This window comes from Podarcis bocagei (assembly GCF_964188305.1).
Source record: "Podarcis bocagei genome assembly, chromosome: 10".
Lineage (NCBI taxonomy): Eukaryota > Metazoa > Chordata > Lepidosauria > Squamata > Lacertidae > Podarcis > Podarcis bocagei.
In genome coordinates, this window is record NC_138135.1 from 71,023,999 (window position 1) to 71,046,460 (window position 22,462).

The following is a 22,462-nucleotide window of genomic DNA, read 5'->3' on the forward strand; positions in this document are numbered from 1 at the left end:
AAGAACCATGCCTCAAAGCTCTCTAGATGCCAACAATTATTTGTTCTTTGTGTGATGGGCAGAATTGAGACCAGAATCTGCTACTGTGCTGACTGTTAGGTCCAGCTATGGATGACTCTGGGGTTGCGGTGCTCATCTCGCTTTACTGGCCGAGGGAGCCGGCATACAGCTTCCAGGTCATGTGGCCAGCATGACTAAGCCGCTTCTGGCGAACCAGAGCAGCGCATGGAAACTCTGTTTACCTTCCTACTGGAGCGGTATTTATTTATCTACTTGCACTTTGACGTGCTTTCGAACTGCTAGGTTGGCAGGAGCAGGGACCGAGCAACGGGAGCTCACCCCGTCGCGGGGATTCGAACCGCCGACCTTCTGATTGGCAAGCCCTAGACTCTGGTTTAGACCACAGTGCCACCTGCGTCCCTACAAACTGAGCTAACTGAGCATAAAAGCAGGCCAGGCAAGTCTCTGAACTTTGCCTAGGACTCATCTGCTGCTGCAAAGGGGATCCCAGCGACTAAAGGTCAGGCTTGCTGTTCATTACAGTTTCCCTTCTAAGAAAACCTATGAAGTAGCGTGCTTTTTGCCTTGCTCAGATCCCAAATCCCTGCAAGTGGGTGACAGAACAGGGTCTGTTGCAGTCTATCCTACCTTACAAGGTGGAAGGCGTATGAACTCATTCCACCTTTTAAATAGGCAGCTTAACTTTTTATGCTCAGCTTTATTGTACAGTGGTACCTCAGGTTAAGCTCTGTTCTTAACCTGAGGTACGACTTTAGCTAATGGGGCCTCCTGCCGCCGCCGAGCCACCAGAGCATGATTTCTGTTCTCATCCTGAAGCAAAGTTCTTAACCCGAGGTACTATTTCTGGGTTAGCGGAGTCTGTAACCTGAAGCGTCTGTAACCCGAGGTACCACTGTATTTGGAGCACCTGTTGGAAAAACCTGCAAACATCTTCTAACCTCTGGAAAGCCTTGAAAAAACCAACAGCCCTATGTTGGACGGACACGAAAGGTGGCCCTGTCTTCCTCATCACTAGAGGACAGGTTGCAAACGACAACAAGCGGGCTAGACCAGTACCCCAAAGTGCTTGGCTGTGGGTCAGATGGGGTTGATGGTGTCTTGCTGAGGAACATGGCGATGAGCAGCGGGTGCTTTTGTCTCTTCAGCTGCTCAGGGCATGCTTGGTCTGCAGATACAGTTCGATGTTCTTCAAATTGAAGTGTCGTTTGAAGCGGGCCAGCCAACTGCCGCTGACCTCCTTTGCAGGGACCTTGAAGTGCCTTCTTTCTCAAGGCGCTGCCATTGATGGGCATATGCTGGCAGTCCATGTCCTCTAGCCACAGATACAGTGCCTCATGTGCCTTGTCTCACACATAGCTGGGGACCTTGGCAATTGTAGGTGTACAGATACTCGCTGCCACTGCCTCCCAAATCTTGATGCCACGTATGCTGGGGGGTGGGACAAGGGCCAGCATAAGGGGCCAATGTTCCTCGTCCCAGGTTCAGGTCACTCTTTGTATTTTCATTTACTGTTTTCCCTTTCACTTGGTTGCCGGTGTGCCCTGCACAGAAGTCTGGGACATGGGGGCATGGCAGCGCTCACTGGGCACAACTCCTGTTGCCTCCCATGTCTGGGGGCCTAACCTTGACAACGAGGCATGCGATGGGGTGCACAGTTGCCTAAGCAGCACAGATCTGTGAAGGCGGACTTGGAGGGATATGCCCTAAGTCCGGCAACGACCATCCTATGGTCCAAACTCCTCCCCCAGCAGTGCTTAGATAGGCCACAAACTCACTAGAGCCTCAGGGATTGGTGGGTGGCAGGGTCTAGTCCTCAGTAGGAGAGGATGTTCAGCTGTAGGTATCTTGCGGCGAAACCCTAGTTAGGGTCTCGGGTGGCGGTTTTAGGCCTTGGTCGGTATTCTATAGTCTATAGTTGGGGGCAGCATATTGATGCACCCCCATGCAGCGGGGTTTACAGGGCCCGTTAAAGGGTTTGTTGCGGGAGTCACTGGCCCCAAAGCAGCGGCATATAGGTCAAACTCCCGGCTAGGTGAAGTGGGAGGGCATGCTGGGTAAGTTTGCGCTTTCCAGTCCCCTCCGACAACACCTGCACATCCTCAGCCCCCGATGGGTATGAGAGGGAAACCTTCCAATCCTAAGCCAAGGTTCCTACAGCTGCAATTAAATAAAGTTGTGGCCTAATTTGAACCCATACATTGTTTCCCCCCCCCCAATTTATTTTTATTGATTTTCACAAAATTACAAACAAACAAACAGATAAACAGACATAAATCATAACCTTATTAAAATTACACTTATTATGAACCCATACATTGTTGTCATGTCTCATCTTTTGGGGGTGTGGTGGGCACTGGGGACAGGGTTTAGCGCATGGGCTTGCAAACAGTCCCGCACTTCCGATTTCTCCGGCGTGAGCACCATTCTCTGCCTCTTGGGTTTGTCATCACCCATGGAAGATGACAGTGCTGTGTGTTTAGGTGCCATCTCAAAGAAATTCCTCCCAGAACTCCAACACATTCACTCTCCCCCAACTTTCCTCAAACTCCAGCTCTCCAGAGGCTTCAATGGTCAGTGGAAGGGCTCTTGGTTGGGATTGCAAATGCAAAGGCCCATGGGATTGCTAGGTGATGTTTTGCGCCTTTTCTGACTTCTTTGTGCCTCTTCTGGGGGCCGTTTTGGTGATTTTAAAAATTCGCTTCAGGCGAAGCACGTATACATAGTCACACTCATATTGAATGTGTGTAAAGGGGGGTTCCCTGTATGTGCTTTAATGGAAGATAGGTCCAACTTCCTCCCCACAGGCAACAGAACTTGGATTTGTTTGCATGACTGAGGTATAGGCCTGCCCTTGTAGGTATTGAGAAATGGAGAGCATTGCGCATATATAACCTGGAAGGCTACAACTTGTTTTCTTTTTGAAGCAGACAACAGTGGCAGTCTTTCAACAGATGGTAACCATGTAAATTTCTACATCCAAATAAAAAGATATAAGATAATATACATGAATAATCTTTGGACCATTCCTTCCAGCAAGTAACCACAGAAGTGGCGACTCAGTATAATGCATTCTGCCAAAAGATATTGTCAGGGAACTGACATCGGAGCGAGAGGTGAAGGGGAGGCTCCCAGATGATGCTGGCGAAGGACCCAGCAGCAGGGGGAGAAACAGCTCAGTAGAGGGGGAAGCCAATCAGCGCAACACCAGGGATAAAGGGGGGCAGACGGGGGAAGTGGAGAGAGGGCTCCAGGACTCTTCACTGGACATCAGTGAGGAGAGCCCAGGTCCTCCGCTGCCCACGCCTTCCCTGCGCAGAAGACTCCCGCGCAGTGAGAGGAGGAGGAGACTGGGTGTCAAACAACTTTTATGCTGGAAGAGGTTCAAGAAATGCCCACTGACGGATTCTGCCAGTGACTGAGGCAGCCACCATGAGAAGGGGCTGTGCAGTCAGAAAGGTTTAACAAGGCAAATTAACCGAGAAAGGCACCAGTTTACGCACGAGTAACTCATACCCATTACAGATATGTTCAGGCAAAGCCCTGCCCAGGTGACACAGGAAGAGGGTGTGCACACAATTTCCTAACAGTTCATTTACACGGTGTTCTCCATGGACAATAATACAGGTATTACTATACTTGAAAGTCAACTTTTTTGCGGTGTAGAGAAAACTTTAGCAGGGATACTGTTTGATTCTGCCTTCAGGGAGTTGGCCTGTTAGCAAGATGCAAATTGCATTCCTGTAGCTTAACAACTTTCTTCCTGTGTAACAGGGCTCCACAACCTCTTGAATCTATGGGCTCATTTGGAATTTTGAGAATTGTGTATGTTGTCACCATTGCAAATTTGGGGCAGACAGGAACATACTTCTTTCACTCCCTGCTTGGTGGTCTTCTCATCTGGTTGGCCTCTGGGAGAACAGAAAGTTGGGCTGCTCTTATAGAATCTTAGAATTGTGGAGTTGGAAGGGACCCCAAGGGAAATCTCAGCTAAAGCATCCATGACAAATGGCCATCTAATCTCTGCTGAAAAACTTCCAAGGAAGATGATTCCGCAAACTCCAGAGGGAGATGGTTCCACTGTCCAACAGCTCTTAACGTCAGAAAGTTTTTTCCTGGTGTTTAGTTGGAATCTCCTTTCTTGTTACTTGAAGCCATTGGTTCGAGTCCTACCTTCCAGAGCTGGAGAAAACAAGTTTGCTCCCTCTTCCACGTGACAACCCTTGAGATATTTGAAGATGGCTATCATAGCTGTTCTCAGTCTCCTCTTTTCCAGGCTAAACATACTCAGCTCCTTCAGTTGTTCCTCGTAAGGCTTGGTTTCTAGATCCTTGATCATCTTAGCTGCCCTCCTCTGCACACGTTCCAGCATGACAATATCCTTAAATTGTGGCACCCAGAACTAGACACGGTATTCTGACCAAGGCAGAATAAAGTGGTACTATTACTTCCCTAGGGACGCGGGTGGCGCTGTGGGTAAAACCTCAGCGCCTAGGACTTGCCGATTGCATGGTCGGCGGTTCGAATCCCCGCGGCGGGGTGAGCTCCCGTCGTTTGGTCCCAGCTCCTGCCCACCTAGCAGTTCGAAAGCACCCTTAAGTGCAAGTAGATAAATAGGTACCACTTTATAGTGGGAAGGTAACGTTTCCGTGTGCTGCACTGGTGCTGGCTCGCCAGAGCAGTTTCGTCACGCTGGCCACGTGACCTGGAAGTGTCTCCGGACAGCGCTGGCTCCCGGCCTCTAGAGTGAGATGGGCGCACAACCCTAGAGTCTGTCAAGACTGGCCCGTACGGGCAGGGGTACCTTTACCTTTACTACTTTCCTTGATCTGGACACTATACCTCTGTTGATGCTACCTAGAATCATGTGATCCACTAAAACCCCCTACATATTTTTCACATATACTACTAGTAAGCCAGGTGTCACCCATCTTATTTGTGCATCTGGTTCTTCCTGCCTAAGTGCAGAACCCTACATATGTCCCTACTGAAATTCATTTTGTTAGTTTGGCCCAGTTTTCCAATCTGTTAGTGTAATTTTGAATTCTGATTCTGTCTTCTGCGGCATTCACTACCTCCCAGCTTGGTGTCATCTGCAAATTTGATGAGCATCCCCTCAATTCCTTCATCCAAGTCATTTATAAAGATATCACAAAATGGCTGCTACTGCACCCTAACCCTAACCCAGTGGTGTCCAAACTTTTTTCAAAGAGGTATAAACAGGATAAGAAAAATGGTTTTGCCTTGGAAAAATCTAAGTTGGAGATGGAGTTGTTAGATACTGAAGGTAAAAACTTATCTAAAATGTACAAGCTTTTGCTGGAGTGGCATACGAAAGATGAACAAGTTAAATCGGTGATGATAGATTGGGCAAGAGATTTAGGACATAACATAATGTTTGAGGACTGGGAAAGATTGTGGAAGAAAGGGGTGAAGTTCACCGCATGTACTTTGTTAAAGGAAAATACTATGAAAATGATGTACAGATGGTATTTGACTCCTGTAAAATTAGCAAAGATGTATCATAATTGTGATAATACATGTAAAGAAAAGGAAGGAACATTCTTTCATATGTGGTGGACCTGCTCCAAGGTGAAAGACTTATGGGAAAAGATTTATAATGAATTGAAAAAAATGTTGAAATATACATTTATAAAGAAACCAGAGGCCTTTCTTCTTGGAATAACAGGTTCAGAATTGCCCAAGAAAGATGTTAATCTATTTTTGTATGCCACAACTGCGGCTCGTATTTTGTTAGCTAAAAAGTGGAAAACTCAAGAATTACCAACAGTAGAAGAATGGCAGATGAAGATGATGGATTTTATGGAGCTAGCCAACCTAACCGGAAGAGTCCGCGACCAGAAGGAGGAGGAACACCACAAAGAATGGAAGAAATGTAATGATTATTTAGCTAAATTTGTTAAGCTAAAATAACTGGAAATAGCATCCAGATACTTAATGGGCTTAGGATTGTATTTATGTTAACTGATAAAATAATACGTTTAATACAAGAAGGAGAAGATTTAAAGATGTTAATGTTTAATTTAAAGGGTACTGTATTAAAATTGGGATTTGGAAAACCGTTATAAGGATATGCAATGAAATTCAACTAAGGGGAAACAAGGAAGTCGTTTTACAAAGTAAATAACTGTTATTTTCAATAAGGTTATGATTTATGTTTGTTATGTTTTGTTTGTTTTATGTTTTTGTTTGTCATTGATATTGTAAAAACTAATAATTTTTTTGCAAAAAAACAACAACCTTTTTTCAAAGAGGGCCAGATTTGATGAAGTGAAGGGCCGTGAAGGCCGACCAAAGGGCAGACCAAAGTTGTTGCCCTTGTTTTAGAATTGAAGTTGTTTACCTTTTTTAAGGATTTTACCCCAAAGTTGTTGAGTTTTTTTTTAGGGTTTAGGCCTCTGAAACGGACTTTGGACATGCCTGCCCTAACCCATACATGACCAGTCACAAACCACCCATTTCACTGATGGTAAAAAACTTTTGTATCTGTCGCCAAGCCAGCTGTGTTACCAATGACAAAACACCCACTTTGCAGAAGGCAAAAGCTTCGTCTACCTGACAACACATTTAACCCCTCCCCTCCAAAAAAATCACTTTATGAATAGATAAGCTTTCTCTTAGTTTCCATCTCTTGGCAGTCAAACATAAGATCTGTGACTGTTATCTTACCATTTAAAGAATTTCCAGTAGAATTACTGGAACTATGCTAGGATTGGTCTTCCCTTTATTTTCAAGAAACTTTTCTCCATAACGTACGTACAGTACTTGCCATTAAGTCATGCTTCTGATTTTACATGTAAACTGCATTTGCCAAGTTCACAGCACAAATTTTGCTAATTCTGTTGTACTGAAATCCACACAACGCTGCACTCCTTTGGCTTAGGATATATTTCCAGTGTGGAGCTCAATCCTGAGCAACTTCTACAACAAAGTAAAAGAACTCTCCTTTTTGTTCTTTCCTCCCACACCTTCCCCAGAGTGGCTGAGGAAACCCAGCCAGATTGTGGGGGGGGGGGGGGAAAGGATATAAATAAAATTAATAATAATAATGATAATAATTTCAGTTTAAAACCGTTTTATTGGTATGAAGTTTGTACGCTGCTCTTCTTTAGGTTTCAAACCCCATTTCTTTTAACTTCTGTGCTTATGCTTTCTAAATGCTTTTACTGTACTATCATTTTGCTGGGGAAACCCAGCCAGATGGGCAGGGTATAAATAATAATTTTTTTAATTATTATTATTATTATTATTATTATTATTATTATTATTATTATTATTATTATTATTCATACCCTGAGACACTATTTGAAGGATGGGTTATAGTTTTTATAATAAATTATAACAAATCTGCTTCTACAAGTTTTTCTGCTCCGCATGACTTGTAGCAAGCTATCGGCAACGTAGAGTTTCATTCTGTCAAGTACAGAATGTGAAACCAAATTTGAGACACTACTGAGTTTGACTTTCCCTGCGGCTTCTCGTCTGCCTGCTTTAGAACCCCATAACCCAGAGCACTTGTTGGCTATCTTTTCCCTTATATTTTTAGCATCTGCACTATGAGCTCACTCTGCTATTTTCAGTTCCTCGTGACTGACAAGTGTTCCCGGCAGAGGAGCACCAAGTGGGGAAAGCGTTCCTACAGCTCGGTTTCTAGCTCTCAGACATGGCTCCCCGTGAGCAATGTTCTCCTAAATCCTGCTGTGCTGTGCCATTTAATTGACAAACCACAGCCCCAGTCATAACCATAGAAGAGACCTTCTGTTGATCCTCTGAGACAACTGGAGCGCAGATACTGGCAACAAGGTAGACAAAATGAAAAGGTACACCTATTTCTTCAGTCAGGAAATCAATGGTCCTGTCAAAACTCATTTATGGTGAGTTATATCCCCCTTCTGCTAATAGGTGGGAAAGTAAATGGGTTGATTCCATCATGCAAAAGTCAATATAACGCACGATTGCTAGAATATGTATGGAGCCTAGCAAGCAAGAGAGTGAGATGTGGAAACATGGGAATGAAGTTCACAGGAGTGTCCAACTGTCTCCACATATTTGGCAAGTTGCAAGGTTCACCTCTTTGGTATTTCTCTATTAAAATGGCAGAATGCCCAGTCAAGGCTCTCTTGAAAAGTCAAGGCCTTTCTGAATGCTATCCTTCTGATATATTAGAAGTTCATCTAAGACTCTATCTCAAAGTTCAAAAATATTTGTTTTCTGATGTGCAATTCGGAGTTTGGACGAGCAAAGTAAAATGCAATATTACCATGCCAATTGGATGCTGGGTGGCATCTAAATGTAGGAAAACATGATGCTTTACGAAGCCCTGCATTTTTATTTCTTGCTTTTTATTCAAACTGTAGCATCATGAAAACAATGTGGCTTTCTTTAAATTACAGTGGTACCTTGGTTTTCGAACAGAATGCCTTCCAGGAGTCCGTTCAATTCCCAGAACCATTCGAAAACCAAAGCGTGGCTTCCAGTTGCCTGCAGGAGTGTCCTGTAGCCAAGCGGAAGCCGCGGAAGCCGCGGAAGCCACGCCGGATGTTCGGCTTTCGAATATCATTCAAAAACTGGAACACTCACTTCCAGGTTCCGATCATTTGGGAGCCAATTTGTTTGGGAGCCAAGGCATTCAGCTTCCAATAAAAACCAACAATAAACTAATAAAAAACCAATATGTTTTTACATTGTTAAGGTTATAATCTGGCATTTCAGAAAGGTGCTAGTGAATAACAAAATAAACAATTGGGGGGGGGGTTACGCGTCTATCTAGGCAGGCTTCGATTTCCCCCTCCCCCCACTTCTATTTTCTGGAATTTTTACCATAATAATGTGTCTATATTTGCTATCATACAGCCTTAAACCTTGTTTAGTATTAATGCAAGCTTTAACGCTTGTCTACAATCCAAATCTTCATGGGCCCAATGCAACAGAACTGCATTAAAGGCACTGGAGTGACTCAGATTCCAATTCATCCTAATTTGTATCTGGCTTCTAAAATGACATGGGAATTTGAGGTTTAGGAACTAGGAAGGCAGGGAAATCAAACTGGTTTCAATAGAAACACAGATTTTATCATTTGATGACTGTAATACTGGGCTTATTTTGAATTCACCTCACAAACATTCAGTCAATTTAGGTGCATTTATTTTGTTCAGAACCATGGTGTTTTAATTGATTTTTAAACCAGTGGCCCACAGAGAACCCAGGTTAGTGCATATGTTTTATTCTCACAACAATCCTGTGAAGCAGAATAGGCTGAGAGAGTGAGTGATTGGTCCAAGTGTTTCTAATGTCTGAATGGTGATTTTTGAACCAGGTCTTTCCAGTGAATCTATATCCACACCCTCACCACACCCACACCCTGAAGAACTCAGGCAATGGAAGCACAGATGGGATACAGCAGACAGGATGAAGGAAGTGAGGACCGGCCCTATCGTTAGACGGATGAGGTGGCTGCCTCGGGCCACTGCTTTTGCTTGTCATGAATGGGAGGCAAACGGCTATGATACAATTTATTTATTTATTCTTACCGTCACGATGGGTGGGGGATCGATCCTTGTGGGATTTTTTTACCTCAGGTCCAAAATTACTCGGCTGCTCTTGACTACCACACAGATTTTTCTTGAGATGTGTCCGCACCATTTTCTGCTCTGCTTCAGGCAGAAAAATGTCTTGGGCTGGCCCTGAAAGAGTACAGCAAACTATTAAAAATGCCCCCTCTGCCCTTTAAACCCAACCCCTGCTAGTTTTTTTTATAAAAAGGTCTAGATATTACTCACATATTTTCAGGTATTTAACAATAATCTTAAGGGCTTTATTGAAAGAGCTGTGGGAGAGAGAATGAAAGCAATACATTTCCCCAGTCGATTGATAAATCTGTTTGTGTCTTTTCACCACAAAACTACGGTCTAGTATTTAAAGCACAAATATTTTCTTTCAGCCTTTTCAGCCGTTCATTGCCACACACATTTCTCTGTTTCTAAGCACTCCTGCTTGCAGGGCTGGCATTTCTTGTTGCCATAATTTATCCGAGAAAACCAGAGGGAACATCGGGGTGGGGTATGTCACAAGATGGCAGGTTAGAACTTAACAGAAAAGGCTTGCATATGTGTGTGTGATGATATAGCTGCCAAATCCCAAGCACGGTGCTTTTCCTTACCCCACAGCTCAGCAGCTTTATCTGTTTTGTTTGCTCAAGGTGCTTAGTGATTATATTGCCTAGTTCTTATACAACAACTGCTAGGTAAATCGCCTTCTGAGAGGTAGCCCTTTAGACTGCAGGTGTGAGCTCACATATCTGAATCATAGCTGTCAACTTACAGATTTGAAAATAAGGGACCAGCAGCCTTGAAAATAAGTGGCCAGTAGCCTTGAAAATAAGGGGCCAGCAGCCTTGAAAATAAGGGGCCAGCAGCCTTGAAAATAAGGGATCAGCAGCCAAAATAAGGGATTTTAGTCAACCAGCTGAAATACGAAGTTAAAAGGAACCAGATGATTTGGGAGAGCAGCGCTGGTTTTTAGCCCTTCGTTTCCAGAGGTTGCTGCTCAAGACACCAGCTGATGAAACACTGCAATTAAATAACTACAAGCAGCAACCACTTTTCACGCAAAACAAAGTCCAAGCTACGAAGATGCTGCTGCAGTTCTGTATCTTTTCTCTCGTGCTCCATCTGCAGCTCTCAGTTCCATCAGGTGGGGTGGGAGGAAGCAGGGGAGAACAGCACCTGAAATAAACCCGCAGATCAGACCATCTATGCTAGTCTACCACTGCAAATCTATGGGAGAAGCGCTTGCGGTCCTTCCTCCACTTTCCCCCGCTATGGTTAGCCCTTGGAACACCTGCCTCCTCCTCCTCTCTCTGAACTGCTTTCTCTATTGTTGCCCTCGCTCTCCTCTCAAGGCTCCTCAGCAATTCATAGACCGTGCCAGGCTGCCCATGTCATCTGGGTCCTTCGACGGCGCAGCCGCAGTATGGCCTAGCGGGAGCGGCAGCGGCGGGCAGAGGGGAGGCCCCAGGCAGAGATGCTCAGTTTGGCAGCTGCAAGGAGGATGGTGGCGGAAGGGCCCGAGGCTCCCGCCAGTCCCGGCGAGGAGGGGCTCCCGGGGGCCGAGGCTGGTGAGAGGAGGCGGGGGGGGGGCGGGCCGGGCAGCCAAGCAACACAGTTGTTTTTTTTTTTTTAATAGTTTTTATTGCATTTTTTCAGATACAGACAGAAAACAGAAAAAGGAAAAAAGAAAGAAAAATGTAAAAGAAGATACAAAAGATCATAACCCTTTAACAGCTTATTCCAACTTTCCATCGAACTTCCCCACGTCTCCCGCACAATGCATTCTTAATAATAAATTTATCAGCAAATTGTAACCTTGTTTCATGTGTTTCTTTGGTACTTTCAATTGCAATTTAAGTTTAAATCCCTTATTGTCTATTTACTCTAAAAACAAAATGTATTATCCTTTTTAACATTTAAACTTTGATCCCTTCAATATTGTTATCCAATTTCATAAATATTACACTCTCATTGCTGGGGCTAGCATTTCAAATTATGCGTCATTTTATAGTTCATATAACTTATAAAGTTTTTGCAAATAATTCTTAAATTTTTTCCAGTCCTCCTCCATTGCTTCTTCTCCCAGGTCTCGGATTCTGGCAGTCATTTCGGCCAACTCCATGTAGTCAATCAGTTGCGTTTGCCACTCTTCCAGCGTGGGTAAATCTTGAGTCTTCCAATATTTGGCGATCAGAATTCTTGCTGCAGTGGTAGCATACATAAAAAACGTTCTGTCCTTCTTTAAAACCTTTTGGCCGACAATACCCAAGAGGAAGGCCTCCGGTTTTTTAGGGAAGGTGTACTTAAACACCTTTTTTAACTCGTTGTAGATCATTTCCCAGAAGGCCTTCACTCTTGGGCAAGTCCACCAAAGGTGAAAGAATGTTCCTTCAGCCTCCTTGCACTTCCAACATTTGTTATCAGACAAATGGTATATCTTAGCAAGCTTGACTGGGGTCATGTACCACCTGTATACCATTTTCATAATGTTTTCTTTCAAGGCATTACATGCCGTAAATTTCATACCGGTGGTCCATAATCTTTCCCAGTCTTCAGACATGATATTGTAACCAATGTCTTGACCCACTTTATCATGGCTGATTTAACTGTCTCATCCTGTGTATTCCACTTAAGCAGCAAGTTATACATTCTCGATAAAACCTTGGTCAAGCAACACAGTTGGAGCCTCCCTCGTCCCTGGCTGGCAGGGAGGGAGGGAGGGAGAGGAGCTGCTTCCTTTGAAACCCGGGAAATTTAAGGGGCATCATCAGTAAGGGACAGCAGCGGGACATAGGGAGATAGGCGCTGGGATAAGGGAGTTTCCTGCCAAATAAGGGACAGTTGACAGCTATGATCTGAATACATATACAAATATAGAAAAGTAGCTGCTGTGGGGAAGGCCACTTTCCTCTGGTATCTAAATTTCCCAGGCAGGGATTTATTTGAGTGGAAGAGCATTCATGTACATGATTCCTCCACCTGCAGTCTGAAGTAGTGCAGCGGAGAGAAACAGGTTTTCCTCCATCTGCTCCTTAAATTACCAACGTTTTCCTAGGCTAGGCCTCTTTATAACAATATATTAATTTCAGTGTGTGCTGTTCCGAAAATGTGATCGAGACATTTTTTAATTTTTTAGATTGAGACTTTTTTAAGATTCAAAAGGAAGGAGAGAAGTGTATTATGGTTTATTCCGATTCTTAAAAACACCTTTCAAGAAGAGAAGTTATCTCTTAATCATGTGCATTCGAATCACGGACAAGCTTTGGGAAATTATGAACAGGCTCATATGTCATGAAGTTCCTCAGATCATATCTAGCTTCCTATAAGCTTAATGGACTTTGGCAGATAAAAGGCTCAAAAAAGAAAGAACACGCCATGCTTGTTGACCCTGCACATTAACAGTGTAATACAAAACCACAAGAGATCTTTTACCAGCAGAAACCATATTGAGTCTCATCTTTCCCAGCAGGTGGGGACCTTTAACTTGATTGGCATAATATACTAAGAACTTGTTTACAGTATCTTAATATGCTGATTTCCTGCCATTTCAAATATCTAAAGATTGCTATTATTTTAACAGAGGATAATATGTGTTCTGGCTCACTGTATTAAGGAGAAAATAAGATGGAGTAGACAAAGCAGTCGAATATACGGACAGTAATCCACTGAGCTTTATAATGCAAGAACTTGAGGATTTTCAGAAAGTGGAATAACGGACAGGGGGCAACTGTTTTGCGCTACTGTTGTTGTGAATATCACAGTGCTTAATTTTGCTTGGACAGAACAGTCACAAACTGCACCTCACAGTCATCTGGCCCCAGCGTGCTTACAAAATCCACAAGTGTGTTTGTTTGCATACACACACACACACAGCTGCAGAAAACATTTCATTGCATCTGATAATGTTGCCTGGGGCCTTATGTGAAAAGAAATCAGTTAAGCTCTTTGTTGCTTATTCTCTGGAGTGTCCATCATGACCTCTGGCAAGTGCTGGAGGCAGTAATGCCTACCTAAAGGATTTGAAACCTCTCCATTCTGAAGGAAATCAGCCCTGAGTGCTCACTGGAAGGACAGATCGTGAAGCTGAGGCTCCAATACTTTGGCCACCTCATGAGAAGAGTAGACTCCCTGGAAAAGACCCTGATGTTGGGAAAGAAGAAGGGGATGACAGAGGACGAAATGGTTGGACAGTGTTCTCGAAGCTACAAACATGAGTTTGACCAAACTGCGGGAGGCAGTTTTCAGACAGGAGTGCCTGGCGTGCTCTGGTCCATGGGGTCACGAAGAGTCGGACACGACTAAACGACTAAACAACAACAAAAGGATTTGTCACAGATTCAAGTGGCTGTAGATCCCAAATATCTCCCCTTGTTGGGGTCTGATTCCTATCAGAATCTTTACTCATCTTTGCAGCCAAGCCATTGCTGAAAATATGTGAAGAGCTCATTTTAAAACAAACCAACTTTTATCCAATCAAGGATGCACCATACAGTAGGTAAACGATGGAGGAGTTGTATTCTTTCATCATTGGCTAGCTGAAACCCATCACGTTTGCTTGGCTAATGTTCTTGGCAAGGCTCCCAACGCAGGACTCTTGTGGGTTGGGGAGGGGGCTGCCACAAAGACAACACTCTTTTTCTTCTCTTATTGGTGTTAATGGCGATGCAGGCTTCATGTAGCTGAGCCCCTCCTAGTTCCATCCCTAAACTGCAAATTAATCTCCTGCTTCTCAGTTGTTAACCACAAACAAAATGGCCCATCGTTTCCCTGTAAAGCTGCTTGATGAGGTCTCCTGTTGTGACTGTTCCCGAAAGGTGCTGATCTTGATGTTTGTTCCCTGGGGCTAAAATGACGTTGTTAAACCAGCTACGGTATAATTGCCACAAGCTTATCCTTCATCATGTCCCTGGATAAATCAAGGGGCTGGACAAATCATTATATTATACAGCCTATATGCACAAACAGGACACACATACAGGCACATAATTCTCCTTTCCCCCTCAGTCCTAGTACCACGATGGGTTCGAAGACCACCCCTCCCTGCTAATCAGATAATGAGGGTGATCTGATGAGAAAGAAAACTGGCTGGGCTGCAACACAATGGAAAACTGGACAAGGATGTCTGGCATGTCACCGAGAAAGCCTTAGCAGGCTGGATCAGACCAGCAGGCCAGGAATTCATCACCTCTATCATAGACACTAATAGAGGGATGCGGGTGGCACTGTGGTCTAAACCACTGAGCCTAGGGCTTGCTGATCAGAAGGTCAGCAGTTCAAATCCCCACGATGGCGTGAGTTCCCGTTGTTCAGTCCCAGCTCCTGCCCACCTAGCAGTTCGAAAGCACATCAAGTGCAAGTAGATAAATAGGTACCACTCTGGCAGGAAGGTAAACGGTGTTTCCATGTGCTGCTCTGGTTTTGCCAGAAGCTGCTTAGTCATGCTGGCCACATGACCCAGAAGCTGTCTGTGGACAAACACCGGCTCCCTCGGCCTATAGAGCGAGATGAGCGCCACAACCCCAGAGTCGTCCGCGACTGGACCTAATGGTCAGGGATACCTTTACCATTAGGTAGAATGAGTCGAATGCCAGGGATGAAAGCAGCCATCTAACATTTCCCCTTAAGCTAACCTGTCTCCTAACCTAGCCTACTGCCAACAGGTACATTGCAGGATGTTGCCCCATCACCAGTGTTGAAGTAAGTTGGATTTTGTGTTTAAATGGAGGGACTCAAGCCGCACTATTAGCATGTTTGCCTAGACAGCACAGTTTGCCTTGAATTCCCGACATCGCTCCGCAACCTGGCCCAAATCACTGAGCATAAAATAAATTGATCTGTTTTTGGAAGCAAGCAGAGCTCCGCCAGCTATACATATCAGAGAGGTGGCGCACACTGTAATACACAGCTAGTGAGGAAGAGAAGGCTGTCACAATTTGCACGTTTAAATGTCAAAATAATCATAGATGGGAATTCAGGCAGCTTAAAACAGCAGTTATACTGGAGAGAAAATAATAGCAGGCTGTTAAACACATGTGTATGCACACAGTAAGACACAAAACCTGATCCGGACATAATGTTGGTTCCTTTTTTGGAGGGGGTGGGTACCCCCAGGAACTCAAAACATCAACACATTAAAAAATGAATGAGTTTCAAAACAGAAAACATCATCCTCTGGATGTTGAATAAAAATGTTTCTACACTGAAATGGGGGGGGGGGGACGACACGGATGGACGGACGATGACAACCAATTTTTGTCCACTAGATGTCTCACAGATCTGGAATGTTCATCTGGACATTTGAAAAATACATTCATCTAGACATCTGGATTCTATGCTGGAATCTTTAATACTAGGAACAGGCTCACACATGTGCAAAGCCTTGGGAAATTAATCAATTGGATGCTCCTGATGCAAAATGTGCCGCTTCCACTATCCCAATAATGTCAGAAGATATGTGTTTCTCGTAATGAAAGCTACTGAAAACTTATTAAGAAATACATGAAACTATGCTCAAAACTCCAATTCTTTGCATTTTTTTAAATCTCCCATTGGAATAAAATACATTCACATATTACTTTCCTCCAAATGATTATCTTGTTTTCCCTATAAGTACTGCACCTTAAAAAAAGGTGAAAACCAAACTTAGATATATGCTTGATTACAATTTCCTCAGTTTAAGCAGTACAGCAATTTCAAATGTTCAAAGAGTATTTTCTCAAAAAAAAATTTTGGTATAGCAATCATCTCACAAAAAGAGTTAGGTGCATGTGAGGAAATAATAAAAATTAAACAGAATACCATAAATATATGAAGAGGAATCTGGTATTTGTAATACATGAGCTCCATCTCCTGAAAATTGGAGGAAGCAGCAATATATGTTTCCAGATAAAGACTTCTGAAATAAAAATGTAGGAATTCTTCATGCATTGGCCAGGGTTCCACATAATGTCACCATACTTTACCCAATACACGTACAAGCTTTGGGTTCATCTAACCTGTCCCCTTTCCTTTGCTGGCACTGCTGTGATGAGATCAAAAGCTTTCACTTCTGTTTTAAACGAACCATAGTTTCTTGTTATGTCTGAACTGGGAACTGTGGCTACTTTATCGCAATATGATAACAACTACTGTTTGAAGTTGGCTTGTTTCAATAAACCATAGTTAATATCTACCTTGTTTTGCCCAGACTTGGACATAACATGGAATCACAGATAGCTGAAAATGGAAGCAAAAGCTCCCACTCTTGTTGAGGCCATTGTGGAGTAGGAAGGCAAGAAGTGAATGAGTGCATGCAATGCTAAACTATGGAAAGACAGCTTGCACGTGGCTTGCGTAATATTTAAAGGGCCTGTTACTTAAGAGGAAGATAAAATTGCATGGAATTCTATGCATAGGCTCATGTGTTTTGTTTTCGTTGTCTGCATATAAATGAGGGAAACTGAAAGAATTAAAGGTGTTACGTTAAACTATAGTTATATCTTCCGACAAGTATTATTCATGATTAAAAAGTAAAGGGACCCCTGACCATTAGGTCCAGTTGTGGCCGACTCTGGGGTTGCGGCGCTCATCTCGCTTTACTAGCCGAGGGAGCCGGCGTACAGCTTCCAGGTCATGTGGCCAGCATGACTAAGCCACTTCTGGTGAACCAGAGCAGCGCACGGAAACGCCGTTTACCTTCCCGCTGGAGCAGTACCTATTTATCTACTCGCACTCTGACATGCTTTCGAACTGCTAGGTTGGCAGGAGCAGGGACTGAGCAACGGGAGCTCACCCCGTCGCGGAGATTCGAACCGCTGACCTTCTGATCGGCAAGTCCTAGGCTCTGTGGTTTAAGCCACAGTGCCACCTGCGTCCCTTTATACATGATTAAGCACATGCTAATGACAGATTTTTAAACAGTTGAAGTTGATAACCTAAATAAGTATTGCATGAAAGATTGAGCTGATTAAAAAAATTCTAAAGTACAAGCTTGTGAAACAGTGTAACTATAAGGCAACCAATACATTTGCTGCATCTTATTCCATTTTCTACAATAAATTCTCAAGTGGTGGTTCTTTGTCATTCAATCCACATCCTTTTATTTCCTTCAAATTATATTAGATTTTTGTGTGTGTGTTTTGATTTTGATTATGGCCCCTGTTATACATCCATGTGGATGCTTTTCCAGACACTTAATGGAATGGACCACAGAGCACTGGGGACTTTCCAGTGTTACATACTGTTTGCTCTTGCAAGTGCCGAAACTAATAACAACAGTTTAGCACGTGTGTCTGGAAAATCACAAGTGGGATGCAAGCCAAGGAACAAAAGCAATTGAGAAAGGAAATCTGATATACAGTATTCCACAGTAAAAGGCCTAAGCTCTAGTCAAGACATTAAGGCTTATCCACATATGAGCATTATTTAGCTGTTAATGCAGTTTCCCCCATTCAGATTAGACTGGAATAGTCCAGAAGCAAATGTATTTGAATGTGTATATAAGAAGCAACTTTGGTCTTTCTTGATCTTACCAGTAGGCATTTCCTTTTGTTCTGACCATCTGATTCTAATCCTATACATGTCTACTCAAATGTAAGTCCCATTGTTTTCCATGGAGCTTACTCCAAATAAGTGAGAAAACCTTAAATCTTCAATCATAGAATTATAGAATTGTAGAGTTCTATAAAGGCCCTTGAGATATTTGAAGATGGCGATCTTCATGTGCTCTGCACATGTTCCAGCTTGTCAATATCCTTCTTAAATTGTGGCACCCAGAACTGGTCACAGTATTCCAGGTGTGGTCTCTCCAAGGCAGAATAGAGTGGTACTATACCTTCCCTTGATCTGGACACTAGACTTCTGTTGATGCAGCCTAAAATAGCATTAGCTTTTTTTGCCACTGCATCACTCTGTTGACTCACATTAAGCTTGAGGTCCACCAAGACCCCTAGATCCTTTTCACATGTACTGATAGTAAGGCATGTGTCCATCCTATTTGTGCAGCTGGTTCTTCCTTCCTGCCCGGTTGTTGCAGCTTGCCACAGCCTCCTACCATCCTACTATCTTTCCCTTCACGTAGTGAGTTTTGGTAATAGAATTGCTGTTGCCTCTTCCCCTGCCTCCTCCACCATCATCATGCAAACACGTGGAGCTTTATTATTGCAGTAAAAACACTTTATGCTGGCTTTTCTATTAAAAAAAAGTATAGGAGATGCCTGTCGAACATTAGCAAATGTTATGCCTAATGAGACCAGGTCCAAGGCACTTTGATGCATTTGTAAAGTTAATACTCTTCACAAATAACACTACCATGTATCCAAAACAACTGATTTGCCCAACCACAATCCACGTATGTAGTCTGGATGTTGTTGGACTACGTCTCCCATCACCCCTGACATTTGTCCCTATTAACATTCATTTTATTAGTTTTGGCCCAGTTCTCCAATCTGTTAAGGTCATATTGAATTCAGCTTCAGTCTTCAGTGGCAATATCTACCCACTCCCAGTTTGGTGTCACCTACAAATTTGATACCTTCATCCAAGTCACTTATAATGACGTTGAACAACAACAGGCCTGGTACAGAACCCTGCATCAATCCACTTATCACTTTCCCCCCCAGGATGACGAGGAACCATTAGTGAGCGCTCTTTGGGTTTGGTTAGCCAACCAGCTCCAAATCCACCAAACAATTACTTTGTTCAATCCAGTTTTTACCAGATTTCTCACAAGAATGTCATGGTGGACTTTGCTAAAAGCCTTACTGAAATCAAGATACACTATGTCTACAGCATTCCCCTGATCTAACAGCTTGTAACTCTATTAAAAAAACCACAAAGATCTGGCAGGACTTGTTTTTGAGGTTCCCCTAAATTACTGGGTGCCAGATCTTTCCCATATTTCCTGGATGTAGTAAAAGTTAGAATTAATGAAGGTTTGGTTAACAGATTGGCCAAACACACAAAAAAACCCTGGATTTAGTTATCAGCTGGGCAGAGCCAGCTGGGTGGGGCATTAGTAGGAGACAAAGGCCCGGTTGTTGCAGCTTGCCACAGTCTCCTACCATCCTACTGACTATCTTTCCCTTCACGTAGTGAGTTTTGGTAATAGAATTGCTATTGCCTCTTCCCCTGCCTCCTCCACCATCATCATGCAAACATGTGGAGCTTTATTATTGCAGTAAAAACACTTTATGCTGGTTTTTCTATTAAAAAAAAGTATAGGAGATGCCTGTCGAACATTAGCAAATGTTATGCCTAATGAGACCAGGTCCAAGGCACTTTGATGCATTTGTAAAGTTAATACTCTTCACAAATAACACTACCATGTATCCAAAACAATCGATTTGCCCAACTACAATCTACGTATGTAGTCTGGATGTTGTTGGACTACGTCTCCCATCACCCCTGACTATTCACCATGTTGGCTTGGGTGGAAGGGAGTTGCAGTGCAACAACAACTGGAAAGAAACAGATTAGCCACTCCTGTGTTGCCCAGTTCCTTTATTAACCATGAAACTCTTTTGAGCAAAAAACTATGTACTCTGATGTTAGGGCTGAGTACAAATGCTGGCATTAGATTTGGTTCTATTTGAAATGTAGGATTACCATATTCTGAGTTAAGCTGCTCCTTTCACATTACTGTTTGTTTTGTCAACTTTTTGGCATTTATATTTATACTTAGAAATGGATATATTTTGAGCAATTGCTTTTTGGGTCTGATGTATTTCTCGTTTTCTTACAACAAAGCAGCAGGAGTATTTATTTCTGACAGTAATAGTCTTGTTTGTGCTGGTCTCGAACATCTCACCTGACACGACACATTTGCTTCTAAGTCACACACTGCATTGAAAGCATGCAAAACTATTATGCCAAAGTCAACCAAGCTCCAACAAGTGACTTTGAACACCGTGTCATGCAGATGCCATTAATAGCTACGTTATCAAAAGTCCAGAAATCTACAGTACAATTGAATTGCATTTGAAGTCTTCAACAAAAGTACTTTGAAGGGGTGATCCACATGAAATTGCTGAATTAGCATTTGTATTAGCAAATTAATTTCACTATGTCCCTGCACCTTGCCCCATGGAGTATTACACTGGCTTTTTGAAAAGATAATGAAAGCTAAATAAACTGTGTGATCATCTATTATCGCTGATGTGAATGGTCATTGTGTTTATCTTACATGCAGTCCATTGAACCTAACAAAGAATTGCTACAGTTTTGTTTCTTTAAATTTCATGTCCATTTGGCTCCACCATTGACAATGTTTTTCTTTAGATGTGTATGTGTGCATGTGCACATAATATGCATCAAGTGATGACAACACTTCAGGCATCTGATGAAATGGGCTCCACTCCACCAAAGCTTAGCCACAATAAACCTGCTCATGTCTGAAGGTGCCAGGAGACTGTTCCTTTCACTGCCACAGACTTACGCAACTATTTATTTATTCATTATTTAAGAACATTTATATTCCTCTTTTCAGTTCCCAAAGGGTCCCCCAAGGTGGCTTCCAAAGTAAAAACACAAAAGTGCAAACATATTTTAAAAATATAAAAACTAACACAATTTTGTTGTTGTTGTTGTTGTTTAGTCGTTTAGTCGTGTCCGACTCTTCGTGACCCCATGGACCAGAGCACGCCAGGCACTTCTGTCTTCCACTGCCTCCCACAGTTTGGTCAAACTCATGCTGGTAGCTTCGAGAACACTGTCCAACCATCTCGTCCTCTGTCGTCCCCTTCTCCTTGTGCCCTCCATCTTTCCCAGCTTCAGGGTCTTTTCCAGGGAGTCTTCTCTTCTCATGAGGTGGCCAAAGTACTGGCGCCTCAGCTTCACGATCTGTCCTTCCAGTGAGCACTCAGGGCTGATTTCCTTAAGAATGGATAGGTTTGTTCTTCTGGCAGTCCATGGGACTCTCAAGAGTTTCCTCCAGCACCAGCATTCAAAAGCATCAATTCTTCGGCGATCAGCACAATAGATCAGTTAAATAATTAAAACAACAGCACGGCAATGGCTTAACCAAACCGCTTTCAGGAAGCAATTCCATCAGACTGAGTGACACTACTGAGAAGACACTGTCAAGCTGATGTGGGGCAACATGGATCTTGGCCTCTGGTGCTGAACACTGTTTGCAAGGAAAAGAAGGCAGTCCTTTAGATAACCTGGCCCCAACCCATTCAGGTTGATTACCTTTCTGACAAACTGTGTTTTATACCACAAAAGCTTATGCACCAATAAATCCGTTGCTCATTACAATGTCATTCAACAGTTAAACATGGGCCAGTAATGGAGATGGAGAGATTGCGCTGAAAGCTGGGAATCTTGCAGCAATTCCTCACTCACTATGTGGTTCATAAACATTGTACTGTTCAAGAGAAAGAACAATGACTGAGAAAGCCATAGTTCAAAACTCATTTCAGCCACACATCCAATAGTAAGCTGTAAGACCCTTCTATTAATAATACTTTTTTCTTTATGCTGAACCTAATCCTATGATGCCATGATGCTAAAATGACTTGGGGCGGACCCATTAAATTTGTTTTTGACTGCTCTGATAGAAACCCCCCACTGGGATGCCAAAAGCTTTTTGTAGCCTCCCCAAAAACATGCTTAACATATTTTTAGTTATTTTCAAGAATTACTAACCATTCTGTGATCCCAAATGTCTTTTGACCACTCCAATATCCCCCAAATGTGACTATTAAAGCAAATTCAAATTTGCTCCACTCACTTTTACACTTCAGCCATGCCCAGAAACAACTTGCCAACTTTGCTATAAAACTCTCCACACTTCAAAACACTGACCAACTTCTACAAACAAGCACCAAACAATTATCCTAACTCTCCAAGACAGATTTCACAGATTGCTACAGATTTCACAGTGACTGTCCTCCGTT

General features: G+C 43.1%; 1 long non-coding RNA gene across 1 annotated transcript in view; it reads right to left on the reverse strand.

Annotated features, from left to right (window-relative positions):
• Nucleotides 1-22,462, reverse strand: part of LOC308596685 — a 40,050-nt gene that overhangs the window by 11,939 nt on the left and 5,649 nt on the right. The window contains exon 2 of the long non-coding RNA XR_014012651.1: nucleotides 9,570-9,722. This is a non-coding gene — a long non-coding RNA (uncharacterized lncRNA). The remainder of the gene's footprint in view (nucleotides 1-9,569; nucleotides 9,723-22,462) is intronic.